Here is a 14074-nt window from a genome sequence, read left to right as displayed (position 1 = left end):
TTTTCGCCTATTGACGCTCCCAAGTCTAGCTAAAATACGAAGTACTTCTGAAGAAGTTGTGCATGGATAATTCAATGTTAATCCAGTCTTGTTGCAAGGTTGTAAAAAGAAATTCCAATTAAGTCAAACATGTATCTTGATCTCCATCAGGAAAGGTGAATTAAAAATGCACATAGATTGGGAGGGGAAGAAAGGGCAGAAGGTGACATCTTAAAGAGAGCTGCAACCAAGAAAGCAAATTTTGTCTCTGGGATTTCCTTGGTACCCAACTTCTAGGAGTGCTGAAATGTAATGATGTTATCAATCAGCAGCCCTTCAATTACTCAGTCCTTCTAGAATTCAGGTCCTCACCTCTGTGCTTCCACTTCCATAACTTTGAAATTAGAGCTAATGTTCAGCTATTTCAGAGGCTGGACCTGGCTTCACACACACCTGAACTGAAGTGACTGGACCTGTAGATACCTTCTTCATGTCTTCTTCTCCCTAATTCTCCCTATTATATTTGTGACAAAATACTGCTTTTATGTATAAGCTACATACATGCAAGTGCTCCATAATCATTAAATGATCATCTCAAGAACCCTTTCAGGGCAATGAATTCTATAAAGGAATCACTTCTGTACTTAAAATCATTCTTGCATCAAAATGTTATACCTAGCAAGGAATTGAAAAGAAGAGAAAAATCTAGATATAAATTGGCAGTATTTATTTTGAAAAAATTCCAATACTGGCATCACCCCTATTTTAATAAACATAATACATGCATTACAAGGAACAAAGCATTGTTATGCACATGCAACTTTAGGACCTTTTCTGTCCTCCCCAACAACACTGTGTACCTTCTCAGTATATTTAGGCATTGATTAAGCACAGGCTCCAGAGAAGGAAGGCAACCAAAACTTCCAAGAAGAGGTGCTTTGTTTCACATCATTTTCTCAGCACTCTCTTATTGAGTTTATAAAAGGGTATTGTTAACAAATCAATTTTTGGGGGGAAAAAGCCCAGCCATTTTCTTTTACAGTCTCTCTCTCTCTTGTTAGTACTAATCAGTAATTTTTAGATATTGGTGCTAAAAGAGACAAACTCCCACAATTCTTCATTTACTGCAACTGCCAAACTCTTAATTCAAGAAGCAGAACTATTAAGTTGTATGGTAACATTTTGTATTGATTAGGTATTCACTACCTGGCAAACCAGTTTCAAATCCTCAGTTTCATGAGAGAAGGGGCAGAAAATCACTGAAAAGTTACATTTGTACTGAAGCTTTCCCACTCCAGTACAACTACAGTACCTCTGAACTCTTTGTATGATTGAAGTGATTGATTTGCTGCTGCCTTGCTTAAAACTGTAAGATTTTAGCGGAGTCTGCTCTGCTATTCAAGTGTTTGCTGCATCAGTACCATGTCTATGTGTGCACCTCAAACGATCAAAGGACCTAAGATCCCTGCATTTTAGTGTGTACAGTCCCTGTGTACAGTAAAAACTGTATTTCAGAATTCTAAAGAAAATGCTTATAGTGTGTTAGTGAAGAAAGTTTGTTAAAGCAAGAGACACAGATGCCAATTGAGCTATGAAAGCATCTTTTGATTTGATGCAATTAATATTTTTAATAATTGCCTATGATAGAAAGACTGCACCTTCTTACAACTAGTTTAAAAGCATTTGACGGAAACCTTGGGAATAAGTCAGGTAACATCACTACAATCAAGCAGTACTAGTAAGATTTGTATGTTTATTTTAAGAGTATAATAATTGACTTAATTTTAAAAATGTAATTCTGGTTTTAAAAAGAAACAACCGCCTTTGATTTTTGCATGAAGAAGTCATTAAACTCTGCAAGTACCTCTCCTGTTAGTTCAGCTTTCCTCCTGACATGACAGACACTGCCTTCTGTTGTACTTCTAATCAGTAAAAGATAAGACATCTTTTGTCATCTTTGTTGTCCGTTTTCCAAATTCATAAATAATGGAAGTAAGAGAAAGCACAGCTCTGACCACAGGCTGTGAGGGTTTGCTGCTCTGTAACACTGTAGGTATTGTTTTTAATGATGAAAGAGATTAAGACTTAAAGAATAAGGTTTGAAGGAGACAAGTTACTGTATGTTCCCATTTCATGCAATAACTGTGTATGGCTCCTCCTGGTGAGCGCTTCTGAGTCTGTGGGCTCTAACCTGAGCACATGTACCAACAGCCTTGGCCAAGCAGGTGTCTTAGAAATGCCAGTTACCTTACACAGAAGTGTCCATAGTTTAGAAGCTTTCAACAGTATGGTACATCATATCATAGAATCATAGAATCTTCATGGTTGGAAAGGACCTTTGAGATCATCGAGTCCAACCAACCATATGGCTATACATACAAGGGCAGATAGCTTCAAATGAGGAGGCCACGCTTAAGCTATACAAAAAAAGTTTTATGATGGAAAAATCATTGTAATTTCATTAGAACATTCCTGCAAGTTCTTTTTCTATTGCCAATATTCCTACAATATGTCAATAATAGATGACGTTACAGATGACCACAGTTAAGTTCTGCTGAAAGTCAGTAATTAGAGCCATATCTGATTAATTATCAGAAGCACAATGGAGTGCTGAGCAGTGCAGTCTGATTCATGAGCTGTTAAATTAGTAAACTGGAGGACAAGACACTGGTATGTGCACACTATGAGGCAGACTCACCCTTGAGGTAAAATTTCTGCAAAGAGCAGAAATAAACTGAATCTTAACACAGGATAAAAGTGTTATCTCCTCCTGTGAGGGTGCATTTAGATTAATTTAGATGAAATTTAGATTTGAACAAGGTCAAAGCTGCCCACATCCATTCTTCTTCTTGGCCATATCATTAGCTTCCATAAATTCATGCTGCTGCACTGAGCCCAGTTGAGTTACACCAGTTAATGTTAAGGATGTTATGATTGCCAGACACCTTTTCAAAGTCAGAAAATAAAAAGTACATTTTAGTAGCTGACCCAAATCATAGCAAACCACAGCACACAAATATCCCTTGAAAATATGACCAGATATCAGATTTTCTCATACTGTTCCTAATCGGAGTCACTGCCATAACAAAAGTTACTCCAATCAGTAAGTTCCCAGCATGTGCTGTCACTGAAATCAGTCCTCCACAACAGTGACAAATATTTACCTGTATATCCCCACCTTCCACTTTCATAATGAACATAACATAAATACCTGGGTGAGAGAAGAAATGAAAAATGTATAATCTCGGGTGATATTTTATTTGTTCATCAGAAAGTTACTCACCCCAGCCAAGAAGAATTTTACAAGGTGCACATAAATATTAAACATAGCCTAATATGACACTCTAATCCTCTAAAATAGCTTTTTCAGGGCCACATGATGGATCATATTACTGTTAAATTCCAGTGACTCAGGTGCATTTCATTTCTTTGACTTTCATTGGAAAGCCATTAACAAAGTATATGATAGGATACACAGTCTTCTATCAGATTCAGCATATCAGAAGTATGAAGTTGCCCCTTCCAATCCCCACACCAGGCTTTTAGTCAGAAAATGCAAGTCCCATCACAGTTTCTAAATCAGATTCAAAGGAACCCCCAAACCTAATCACCTTCAAGCTCACTGCAGTCTTCACTAGAGCAGCAACTTATACAACCTTACGAAAATCATCCGGGCTTTTTTACATGTATCTTTGAAAATGGCCCAAAGCATAACAAATATTGTCTTTAGTAATGCATAAGGGTCTTTTGTTTAAGATAGAAGATCAGATGAGTAATGCCCATTTTGTAAAAAAGGTATTTCATTCTGCCTGCCCATAAAACATTCAGCAATGCTTAGACACAGAGCTCTAGCAGTTTCATCTAGTTACAAAGCCAATGATACTACACTAAGCCAGAACTACGCAGAAAATAAGTAAAAAAAGACTAGCTTGACAAACCACACGCATTCAGTGATCTCTGGGTAATGCAGAACCTCAGCATGCATTACACAACTGCAGACCCTACACCTTTTTGTAGCATTTCAACAAGGTCAAGAGAATACAGTCTGCTCCTGGCACCTTCTTGTATTCACTGCAGTATGATCTTTATAATCACTTATGCAATAATCCCTGGGGACCTCTCAACATCTAACACTCAAATCCTTGCCTGTTCCTTGTCCCATTATCACACTAATGAATAAGCTTTTTCTTCTTCTACAGTTGTTTAAACTCTTTTAAGTAACCAATACTCATCCTTCTATTTGCATGTATGAGTCAGTCATCCACAAAGAACAGGATATTGATTTCTAGAAAAAAGAGGATACACGCAGAACTGCAACCTAGAGTGGCTATTTTTAAACAAATAAACTGCTGATTTAGTTAAAGTACCAACTTGTCTGTCAAAAAAAACCTCTTACTAAAACTTCAATAATTCCTTTTGAGAAGTTATTCAGAGGGGTTTTTCTTCTTTCAACATCTTCTGCAATTTTCTTACAATTAGCAAAATACGTTTAGCAGAACTTAAGGCGAATCTAGTAACAGAACTACAGTTTGCACACAAATGGTAGATATTTAAGTGGTAAAGATAGCATCTTCAATCACTAAAATCTGTTCTTATAAAGCTGGCTTTAAAAGACAGCAAACCAATGAAAACCCTAAAAGTACTACTGCAGAACACTCAGATGCAAAATAATCATTTATAGCAACCACAGGGTAATGCAGGATTTCCAGAACTGCCAGCAAGGCCAAAGTTAAAACATCAGCATCCATAATCCCACTGCTTACTTTTCTGTTTCAAAAAAGGGATAACTATTTGCTATCTACTGTGGTAGCAGCAACTAACTCCTGATGCTATTTGGGTCGTTAGGAAAGAACATCTCACTGGCTCTACAGTTATATGGAAGAGGTCTTCTAGCAAATAAAGAATTAAAATAAAATTAAAAACTTGATTAAGAAGGCTCTGTCCCTAATGGAGCAGCTGTGGCTGGTGGCAGGGAATACTGGGGGAAGCAAGTGGCCAGGATAGTTTCCCTAAATTTCATCTCCTTTCTCCATTGCCTGAGAGATGGCTGGGCTGGACAGGCCACTAGTCTGACACAGTATGGCATTTCTTAGGGTTTTCAAGATTTCCGTCACACTTTGTAAGACTATATGGCTAATTTCTCAGTTTCTTCTTGTTATTGGTAAGAAAAATACACAATGCTTTGTGGGCTGAGAGGCTTCTACCGCATTTTTCAAGTGGTGCACTGCACAAAACCAACAATATGGGGGAAAAAATACAGTTGTGAAGGTGGCCCTTGCCCTTCTGGCAGCTCTCCTGCAGGGCAACATCGCCCTGCTAGGGACAGGGCAGATGCCTGGGGAGTAACAGTTTCACCCAGCCCATTTCATCTGCTGCGCCAGATGAAATTTTTTTTATGAATTAAGACCTTAGAAATCATGACTGCAATAAAATCCAATTTGTCTCATTAGTTTATTTTAAAAGGCAGAACCTCAAATAGCTCAAATTCCCCTTTGACAGGATTGTCACCTGTTGCGTCCTGAACGCCCCCCCTCAGACATCTCTGGGCTTCTCAAGGGTCTTTTAGAGCATCTGAATGCTAATTACCTTATCATACCTAAGCGAAATTCTACAATTTGCATTTCCAAAGTTAAAGGCATGAAGCTAATTTATTGCTAGAATCAAACAATGTAACTAGACTTAAGTAGCAAATAATGCCTGAAAAATGAACGACTGGCACATCCTGTATTGCTACAAAGCTTAAACAAAACAAACATCAGGGATCATTTATAAAACCAAACAACAGCTGTTGCACAAGGAGGGAAACAACCTCTTAAAAGTGCAGGAGAAAGATGAATAAATTACACCGTGGAAGCCAGGTAGATTAAAAAAAAAAAAAAGTAGCCATATATCCTTTTCTTTAACTCTCACGGGTGCTAGAGTAGGTGTTCGGGGGCGGGGGGAAGCTTTAATTTGCTATTTTAAATATGTATGTGTATATATATGGTCCTGGATAGATGTATTTGACGTGGAGAGCACGACAGACTCCAGCCCCTGAATCTGAAGGCCCACATGTTTTTGGCGGTGTCTAGGGACAGACCGGCCCCGCTGCCGTCGCCGGCAGCAGCGCCCCGGCCGGCTGTCACCCCGCGGGGTGACACTGCGCACCCGGCCAACACCCGCCCCTCGCCAGGGGCCCAGCTCAGCACTCGGGCTGCCCCACCGTCCCTCCCCTCCGGGTACGCAGGCGGGCACAGACGCGGAGCACCGGCCCGGCCTTCGTCCCGCAGGCCGCCGCCAGGCTCAGGGCCTGGCGGGGAGGCAGCGCGAAGTCGCCGGCCCAGTGGCGCCGCCCCCCCCGCCGCCCTCCGGCCTCCCCGCCAGCCCCAGCTGCCGGCCCGGGGACGAAGCCCGAGCTCCGGCGACACGGCGGCTGCCGGAGGGCCTCACCCGGCCTGGCCCCGCGCCGCCCGAGCTCCGCGCCCGGACACCGTTCGGGGAAGCCGCCGCCCCGCCGGCTCCTTCCCGCCGCCGCCAGCGCCTCCTCACCTCCCTCCCTCCCTCCCGCCTTACCGGCGGCGGTGGGGCCGGGTCAGCCGCTGCCGGGCCCGTGCGGGACAAGCCGGGGTAGCGCTGCGGTTGCAGCGGCTGCCTCCCTCTTGCCCCCTCTAGTGCCCCGCTCGCCCTCGGGGCTGGCTCCGCACTGCCACCTGCCCCGCCAGCGCTGCGCCTGGGACATGGCGACCTCTCCTTCACCAAGCGCTGTTAGGCGTCCTCCTCTTGTTAGAGGGCAGGGAAGTTGATGTTAAACTCCTTTGTTCACCTGTAGGGGACGTTCCAAACTTTTGGCTTCCTGCTGTTATTTCTGTTTTTAAGGGCTGGCCTTGCGGCTCCAAGGATTGTGCTTTCAGGGTGGCGAGATCGATTTGCAGCCGAAAAGAGTTTGTGAGTTCTTGTGGCTTTCTCAGAGGCTATAGGAATAATTCTCAGGAATAACGAAGCTCAGCTTTCTCTGTTTGATGACTAGCCTCATAGAGACACCACCTTCTCCATCAGCTATTGAATATTTTGCAAAATACACAAATGTCATAGATCCTAGCAAAAAGTGAAGTCCAGAGAGGGTTAAATTACTTGCTCATTCTCTTTAATTCTTAGGCATGTAAAATCCAGTTTCATGAGTGTCAGAATGCCACCAGTTATAGAATCTACCCAAACCCTCCTGTTTTTTATAACAGGATATCCCCTTATAATGGGAAGCACAACTATTCCTCTTGTCTGACATTGTGGTAAAAAATAAATAAGATTGTGGATTGTTTTTTTAAGCTTTACTGTGTGAAATGTACATGCAAATGATAACATTTTACTGCTGCATGGAGGCCATAAACTGTACTTCAGACCTTTGGTTGGCTTTGCCGAAGGCCAAGGAATGGTTTCAGCATCATTTTTCAGGTCTTTGGCTTGTGACTGGGAGCAGGGTATATACTTTTTAGGCATAACTTTAGAAAGTCTGAAATCAACTTAGAATTCGCAGACAAAGCCCAAGCTTAAAAAAAAAAAAATCCAGGTAAGTATATAAAGTATCATGTTTTCTGCTTTTAAGCATATATAGGTGTGGTTTTGGGTCTTCCTAATGCTGAATTTCTCACACAAGCAGATGATCCCTGGAGCTGATACTTTAGGATGATAAAACCGGCAGTGTGGGCAGTGCTGAAATTGTTTGCCTGTGTGTGGCTCTGTACTTCTCTGTGACATTTTCTTGCTCTTCACTGGTCTTACCCTGTTCTCATGAAGTTTTATTTTAGAATACAACTTATAATTTAAGATGTTCAGGGAATCCTATTGTTAGTGATGGAGTTATTTTTTTCGTTGGTTAGTACGGGAAAAATGTTGGACAAAAAGACTGTATAAACAATTTCTTCCATATAAGCAGCCTGGACTATAGGTGCTCAGGCTTTAAAATCCCATGGGATTGTATAATGATGAAAAGCCAGATAGGCAGTTTTAAATTCTGTAATGTGGATGTATAGATAATCTTTCTTATAAAGGGTTCTACAACATTATAGAAACAATAATTCCCCCAACTCCCTTTTGAGAGAGAAAAGTCCATTTTAAAAAACTTTATGAAGCTGACATCCTAGTGCATAATGGATCATTTATTTTTGCTGACAAGGCATTCTAAACACATAAAGCTTATTCTGAAAAGGAGCAGCTAAAATTAAAACCTCCGCTTTGTAGATTTTGAATTGCTGTTATGTGTTTCGGGAATAAGTAAGATTCCCTATAAAAGGAAAATTGTGCTTCATTTACAAAAAAGAAAACCAATCCAAACGTTAAATCTTCTGCATCAAGCTTGAACACTAAGGGTGAGCATCTGAATTGACACAAATTAATGTGGTTCCACTGATCTCAATGAGAGCTGTTCTATGCTAGCTGAGGTTCTGTCCTTCGCCATTTTTGTTGTAAACTGAATCAGTTGTAGTAATAAGCATTTCTTGCTTCTTGCCTTTAAACATAAGCTTTCCATTTCACGTTAGAGTTTTTCGGAAACTGTTTAATAAGTTAGGTGCTTTTTGAACTGAGTTGTATCTAGAATAATTTGCTAATGGTAAACAAAGGCAGTAGTAGATCTGATCCTAAATTGTGTTCTCCATTGAGTCCTCTTGAAGCAGATGAAATTGCAAATCGTGCCTGAAAGTGCAGTGATGTAAAAGACGTGATATGGGCAGAGATGACTATCAGACAAGAAAATGTGCAAGAGCTGAAGCACTGAGATGCCACACTGCAAGGGAAGAACAAACGACCACAAGAAGTTGCAAGTTGATTATGAAAGATGAACTAATTAAAACCTGTCTTCCAGCAATTAAATTAAGGCAAAAGTTACCACTACAAAATCACGTAACATTCTGACAATTACCTAGAGATAATGGCAATCACTGGACCAGCTTTTACTCTTTATCACAGTAGTCTTATTTTCATGGGGTTTAATTCCGGACTTGTTCCAGTGGGAGTTTGAAGCAGCAATGATATTCTCTTACTCTTCTATTACTATTAAGTAAAACATGTTAGAATACGCATGTCAAGGTGTAAAACTGTGAGTACAAAATTCCAAGCCAAAGTTGTTCCAGATGCTATGTATTGGTAGCTGTATGAAAATTTGGCATTCACTGCAGTTCTTGAGACACAAAGCTCCCAGGGTCTTACACAAGCTATGCACATCGAGGCTGTAGAATTAGGCCTTGTAATTGTAAAATCTGCCAAAACAGCAGCACAGCAAGTCGGCATAATCTTTTAGTTCTTGGCATCTGGCCTTTACTGATGCGTAGTTCAGATCTGAACAAAATTCTATTGGGAGGAGATGGAGAAGAGAAACAGGAGAGAAGTGTTCATTAACCTTTACCCTCCATAACAGAATTGGAAGGCATTAGCTTGAAGTCTTGGACAACAAGGAGACCATTCACTCAGCTTAATCTATGAAGTAAATACACAAGCCTTTATTTTTAAATTACTTAATGCTGCAGTTACTGTTAGTTTGAACATTAAATCAAATATTACAAATGCGGGTGGACCAGAAAATGTTAACTTCTTGTAAATTAAAAGCATTGAGTTGCTTGATTGCTATTAGAATTAAAGGCAAACGTTAGCAATCTCATTATTACTGAAGCGAGCAGTAAAAATCAAAAGGCTAAAATGCAGTACAGAAACACAGCAAAGCAGGCTCCGGTGTGCTATATTCCTCTGAAGCTGCAGAAGATAAATGAGCAGAGGTAGAGACAGGGCAGAATACAAAGCTTTATCTAAAAGCTAAGGAAAAAAACCCCACCAACTTAAAAGGGCTCAAATAACAATCATAAAACCTTTTAACTTGTCTGTTAAGGAGGACTTAGCTAGAAGATAAAATACAAACACTGAAAGGCAGATAAATAAAAGTTTCTTGCTTGTTTTAGGCATCATGATAGTCAAAGCAGTTTTTTGTCACAGGTGGACAGAATGGAATGTTTGCTTCATTTCTTTCTTTCTCTGTTTTATTAGAGAGTCTGTCATGGGTGCATTTTTAATTGTTTGGGGTTTTTCTCTCTCTCTCCTTAATCCTCCACTGTTTGTGAAATTCTATCAATATATATCAATTGTGTCTTGGTAGGCATTGTCTTCTGTTCATTTTGTCTTTTCCTTTTGGTCATTGATTTTACTTGCTTGTATTTTGTATTTTAGTGACATTAAAATAGCTCATTTTGTTTGCATAATGTTTCAGGAGCATTCCATATTATCTTTCCAGTATAGTGGTATTACTGGTTGATAAAATCTCAACATTAGGGTTATGTTTGGTAATTTAGTGACTCTTAAAAAAATTGTGCAGGGTTGCATCTGGAAGTAACAGCAACAACATATATGTAGTCCGAGACAATTTTCATAAGATCATTTAAAAATCACTTTTTTAATATAATAAACTTGTCAGTGATTCTTCCAAGTGGATTTTATAAAAGTATTTGTCACCTTGCTTTTCATTTTTAAATTCTTTGGGATATCTGTTGATCGATGTTAGCTATCTGTTGATGAATGTTATCCTGCTACTCTATTCTTTCTCTGTAAGCTACAGAATTTTACCTGCAGGTATTTTTAATAATTGTACCAGAAACCACGGCATCATTTCTGTCAAATATCTTTCCTATACCTAAAGTCTCTATATAAATTCGCAGTTTGAGATTTAATAGTTCTGCTGAGGTGAAAGTGGGAGTAATACTGTTATCGAAAGGAAACCATTCCTGTTTTCCTGGTATGGCTCTGTTCAAATTCAGAAAGGACCAATACAAAAAATACTGGTACTTTAATATAGAATCATAGAATCATGGAACGGTTAGAGTTGGAAGGGCCCTTAAAGATCCTCTAGTTCCAACCCCCCTGCCCTGGGCAGGGACACCTCCCACTAGACCAGGCTGCTCAAAGCCCCATCCAGCCTGGCCTGGAACACCTCCAGGGATGGGGCAGCCACAGCTTCTCTGGGCAACCTGTTCCAGTGCCTCACCATCCTCACAGTAAAGAATTTATTCCTGATATCCAATCTAAATCTCCCCTCTTTCAGTTTAAAACTGATACCCCTTGTCCTATCACTACGCTCCCTGATAGAGTCCCTCGCCATCCTCCCTGTAGCCCCTTTAGGTACTGGAAGGCTGCTACGAGGTCTCCTCTTTATAGTGCAGGGAACAGTCCTGTAATGATTGGAATAATTTTAATTAAATTACTTTTAGTTAAATTATAGCACTAGTCAAAATTGAAATGTGTCATGGTGGCATATTTGTTCTGATAAAGTTTTGACTGTATAGTACTTGCTGATCTCTTGCACAGATAGGACAGAGAGAAAAGAAAAAAGTCTAATATTGGAAAGTATATGGGTTTTCATAAAATTGGATATCTGACACAGTTCCATTCTACAAACATACCAAGAGGATTTTGTATTCTTTTAATGCAGAACAAAGACTCATTTCAAAACCTTAAGGTTTGTTGTGAAACAGAGCTGTCATCTTTTAGGGAGTTCTGTAATTTTTACAATAGCTTCTCCATAACAAGGAGTTGTGTAACCTAGAAAAATTAGTATAATATGTGCATTTCATTATTGCTTATTTGAGGAATTGCTGTGAAGGCTCATCATTTTCCCACTCTAAGTAATGGAGGTAATCCAGGCTTTGATTCCTGTTGCCGTAGCCATGCAGGTTTGCTGGAATGCTCAAGTTCATTGCTATTTTCTGAGAGCAAACTGTAGTTACAGGGGGTTTTCCCCACGTGACCTCCTTTTCTTCTTCTCTGCTACTGATCTGAGGAGGAAACTGAGGGAGTTTTTGCCTGCCCATAACTGATCTTACAGTTATTACACTGGGAGTTTTGTGGACAAAGTGTGGTTTTTGTGTTTTGAGGAGAAATTGCAGTGTCACTCTTCCCATGAGATAATTCCCTCTGTGTATGCGTGGTGATGGTGCTCGTGCTCTTCGAAAGCCGTACAATTTCAGCAGGCAGTGCGAAGCGTTACTCAAGCCATGGGCAGCTGCAGCCCCTCAATGTCAGTCAGATGCCTGCCTTTCCTGTGGACCTTGTATTGCCATCCTCCTCAAGGACTACTGATACACAACATGGTTTTAATTAAAAAAGAAATAATTGTTCATATTTGTGCACTTTTTCAAAACATGCAATGTTGTACTTTAAAGTGTAAAAATAAAATGCAATGTAAATATTACACTTTACCCATTTTTATAACATAGGTCTCGTTCTTGGTTTTTGTTATCTCTGTCAGCTGGGGGATTTCTCTCTCTCTCAGCCTTCACTGGTCTAATTTTTAATGACTTGGCTAGAAGATTATTTAATCTGTTTTATATAAACTTTAAAATTATATGATGAGGCATAAATATAATGCTCAAAATCTTGATTTCAGTATAATTTAATATAAAGGATCTTTTACAAAGCAGTATTGTGCAGCACAAAGCATCAAGGCTTTCATCCATCTTTATTGTTTCTCATTTAGGCGCAGATCCACACTTGCATGCCAGATGGCAAGTGCAGAGGAGTTTCAAGTTATAGCTGCAATAGATGAGAAGATAAGTGCCTCTTGAGAAAGGGAAAGCCAGATTGCATATTCCTTTCAATTGCACCTGATGACTTATTGCTAGTCACTAATTGGCTTGTCCGTACACAGGCAATTCAGAATCTGACGGCAGTGCCTAACTTTATCTGTAGCTCTGTTCTTCCTGCAGAGATCACTGGCGAAATAAACCCATGCAGAGAAGAATATTTTATATGAAGCTCTGTGAAAAGCAGACCTAAGGGTTTTTATTTTTCTTTTCATTACTGCTGTGTCAAGATTTTTTCCTTCAGGAGAGCCATAAAATCTCGCATGACTGTCATTGTTAGTTATTGTTGCAAAATAGAGTAGCAGACTATGGTGGGCTAACATTCAATGGACAATATATGCATATTAATAAAGAGATGGGAAACTACATATAAGTAGGCCTTGGTCTGTTTTTCATTAAAGATATGAATGTTTTGATAGCGATCTTCTTTTCCCACATATTTTAGTCCTGAGTGGGGCATTTGACAACTTAGTCTGCATACAGAGAACCAAGAGAGCCAACTATGAGGACCATAAAATAACTTGGGAATGAGAAACTGCTGGTTTATTTTCACTACTTAGAAGCCATCAGCAACTGAAATGTCTCTAGACATGTCTCTAGAGCTTTAGAACGGTGTTGTTGCTTGCCATTTTTGTTGAAAGACAAAATCTGTGCGTAATAGTACAGTGTATAGCCAATGCTGTAATAAGCCCTTTAAAAGGTGAAGTATCCACTTAGAAAACAGCATTCCTCATGCAATGAAATGTCAGTAATTTTCCAGCTAATGCAGAACCTGCATTGTCTCCCAAAGTCTTCAATTCAAACTATTTTCCCTTCTCGCGTTTTCCCTAGATAACATTTTGCTAAATGCAGTGACAATTTAACAGAGTTATGTGCAAACAGGAAAAAAACAGTTTTCTTCATTGTAAATTAATATTAGATGTCCTGAAGAAAAATCAAGGAAAAACAGACTATGTAATTAAGATCTTCATGTGCAGTATCTTTGTTGCCTATGCATCTGTCACAACAAAATAGGCAACATATCAGGGCTGTAAAGCCATATAAATAGGTAAAGAGCACATCTTGTTAAATAAACATGAATTACAATGAATCACTAGGAATCAATGGTACTTCTCAAAGGCATTCTCAACAAAGGAAGGTGTGAAAGACTAGAAATTTTTCTTAAGTACAACAGGACCACTTTAAACAACTAGAAAAATGATTGGAGAGATTCCCACCACTTTAAGCGGTCTGTGAATTGAGTCCACATCTTATAAGTTACTGTTTTCTTCAGAAAATTGCTAAATTTACTTTTCCTGTTGAGGGCCTCCACCAGTAACAGATAAGACACAATCACAGACAAGCATCCAATCAAGAATGAAGCCGTTTAACACTTGGATAGCTGTGTAGTCAAATCAGCAGTTGTCAGGGAAATGAAATCTAGACATCACAAGTATATTACAAGTCAGAGAACGTAGACTCCTAAAAATCCTGGGTTAGGTCTTTTTAGTGGTGGGGTGTTT

The 14074-nt window shown here is 39.6% G+C and overlaps 1 protein-coding gene across 5 annotated transcripts in view; it reads right to left on the bottom strand.

Annotated features, from left to right (window-relative positions):
- The window catches only part of NMNAT3 (nicotinamide nucleotide adenylyltransferase 3), a 29193-nt gene extending 22504 nt beyond the window's left edge, over positions 1-6689 (bottom strand). For 3 of the 5 annotated variants that reach the window (XM_063338724.1, XM_063338725.1, XM_063338726.1), the window contains exon 1: positions 6532-6689. The gene's annotated coding sequence lies outside the window, so the exon portion shown is untranslated. The remainder of the gene's footprint in view (positions 1-6531) is intronic. The other 2 variants (XM_063338721.1, XM_063338722.1) reach the window with 1 other exon arrangement.
- Between the last annotated feature and the right edge of the window lie 7385 nt (positions 6690-14074).

This window comes from Chroicocephalus ridibundus, chromosome 6 (assembly GCF_963924245.1).
Source record: "Chroicocephalus ridibundus chromosome 6, bChrRid1.1, whole genome shotgun sequence".
Classification (NCBI taxonomy): Eukaryota; Metazoa; Chordata; class Aves; order Charadriiformes; family Laridae; genus Chroicocephalus; species Chroicocephalus ridibundus.
The sequence above is the reverse complement of the archived record's forward strand: the minus strand, read 5'-3'. Positions and strand labels throughout refer to the sequence as shown.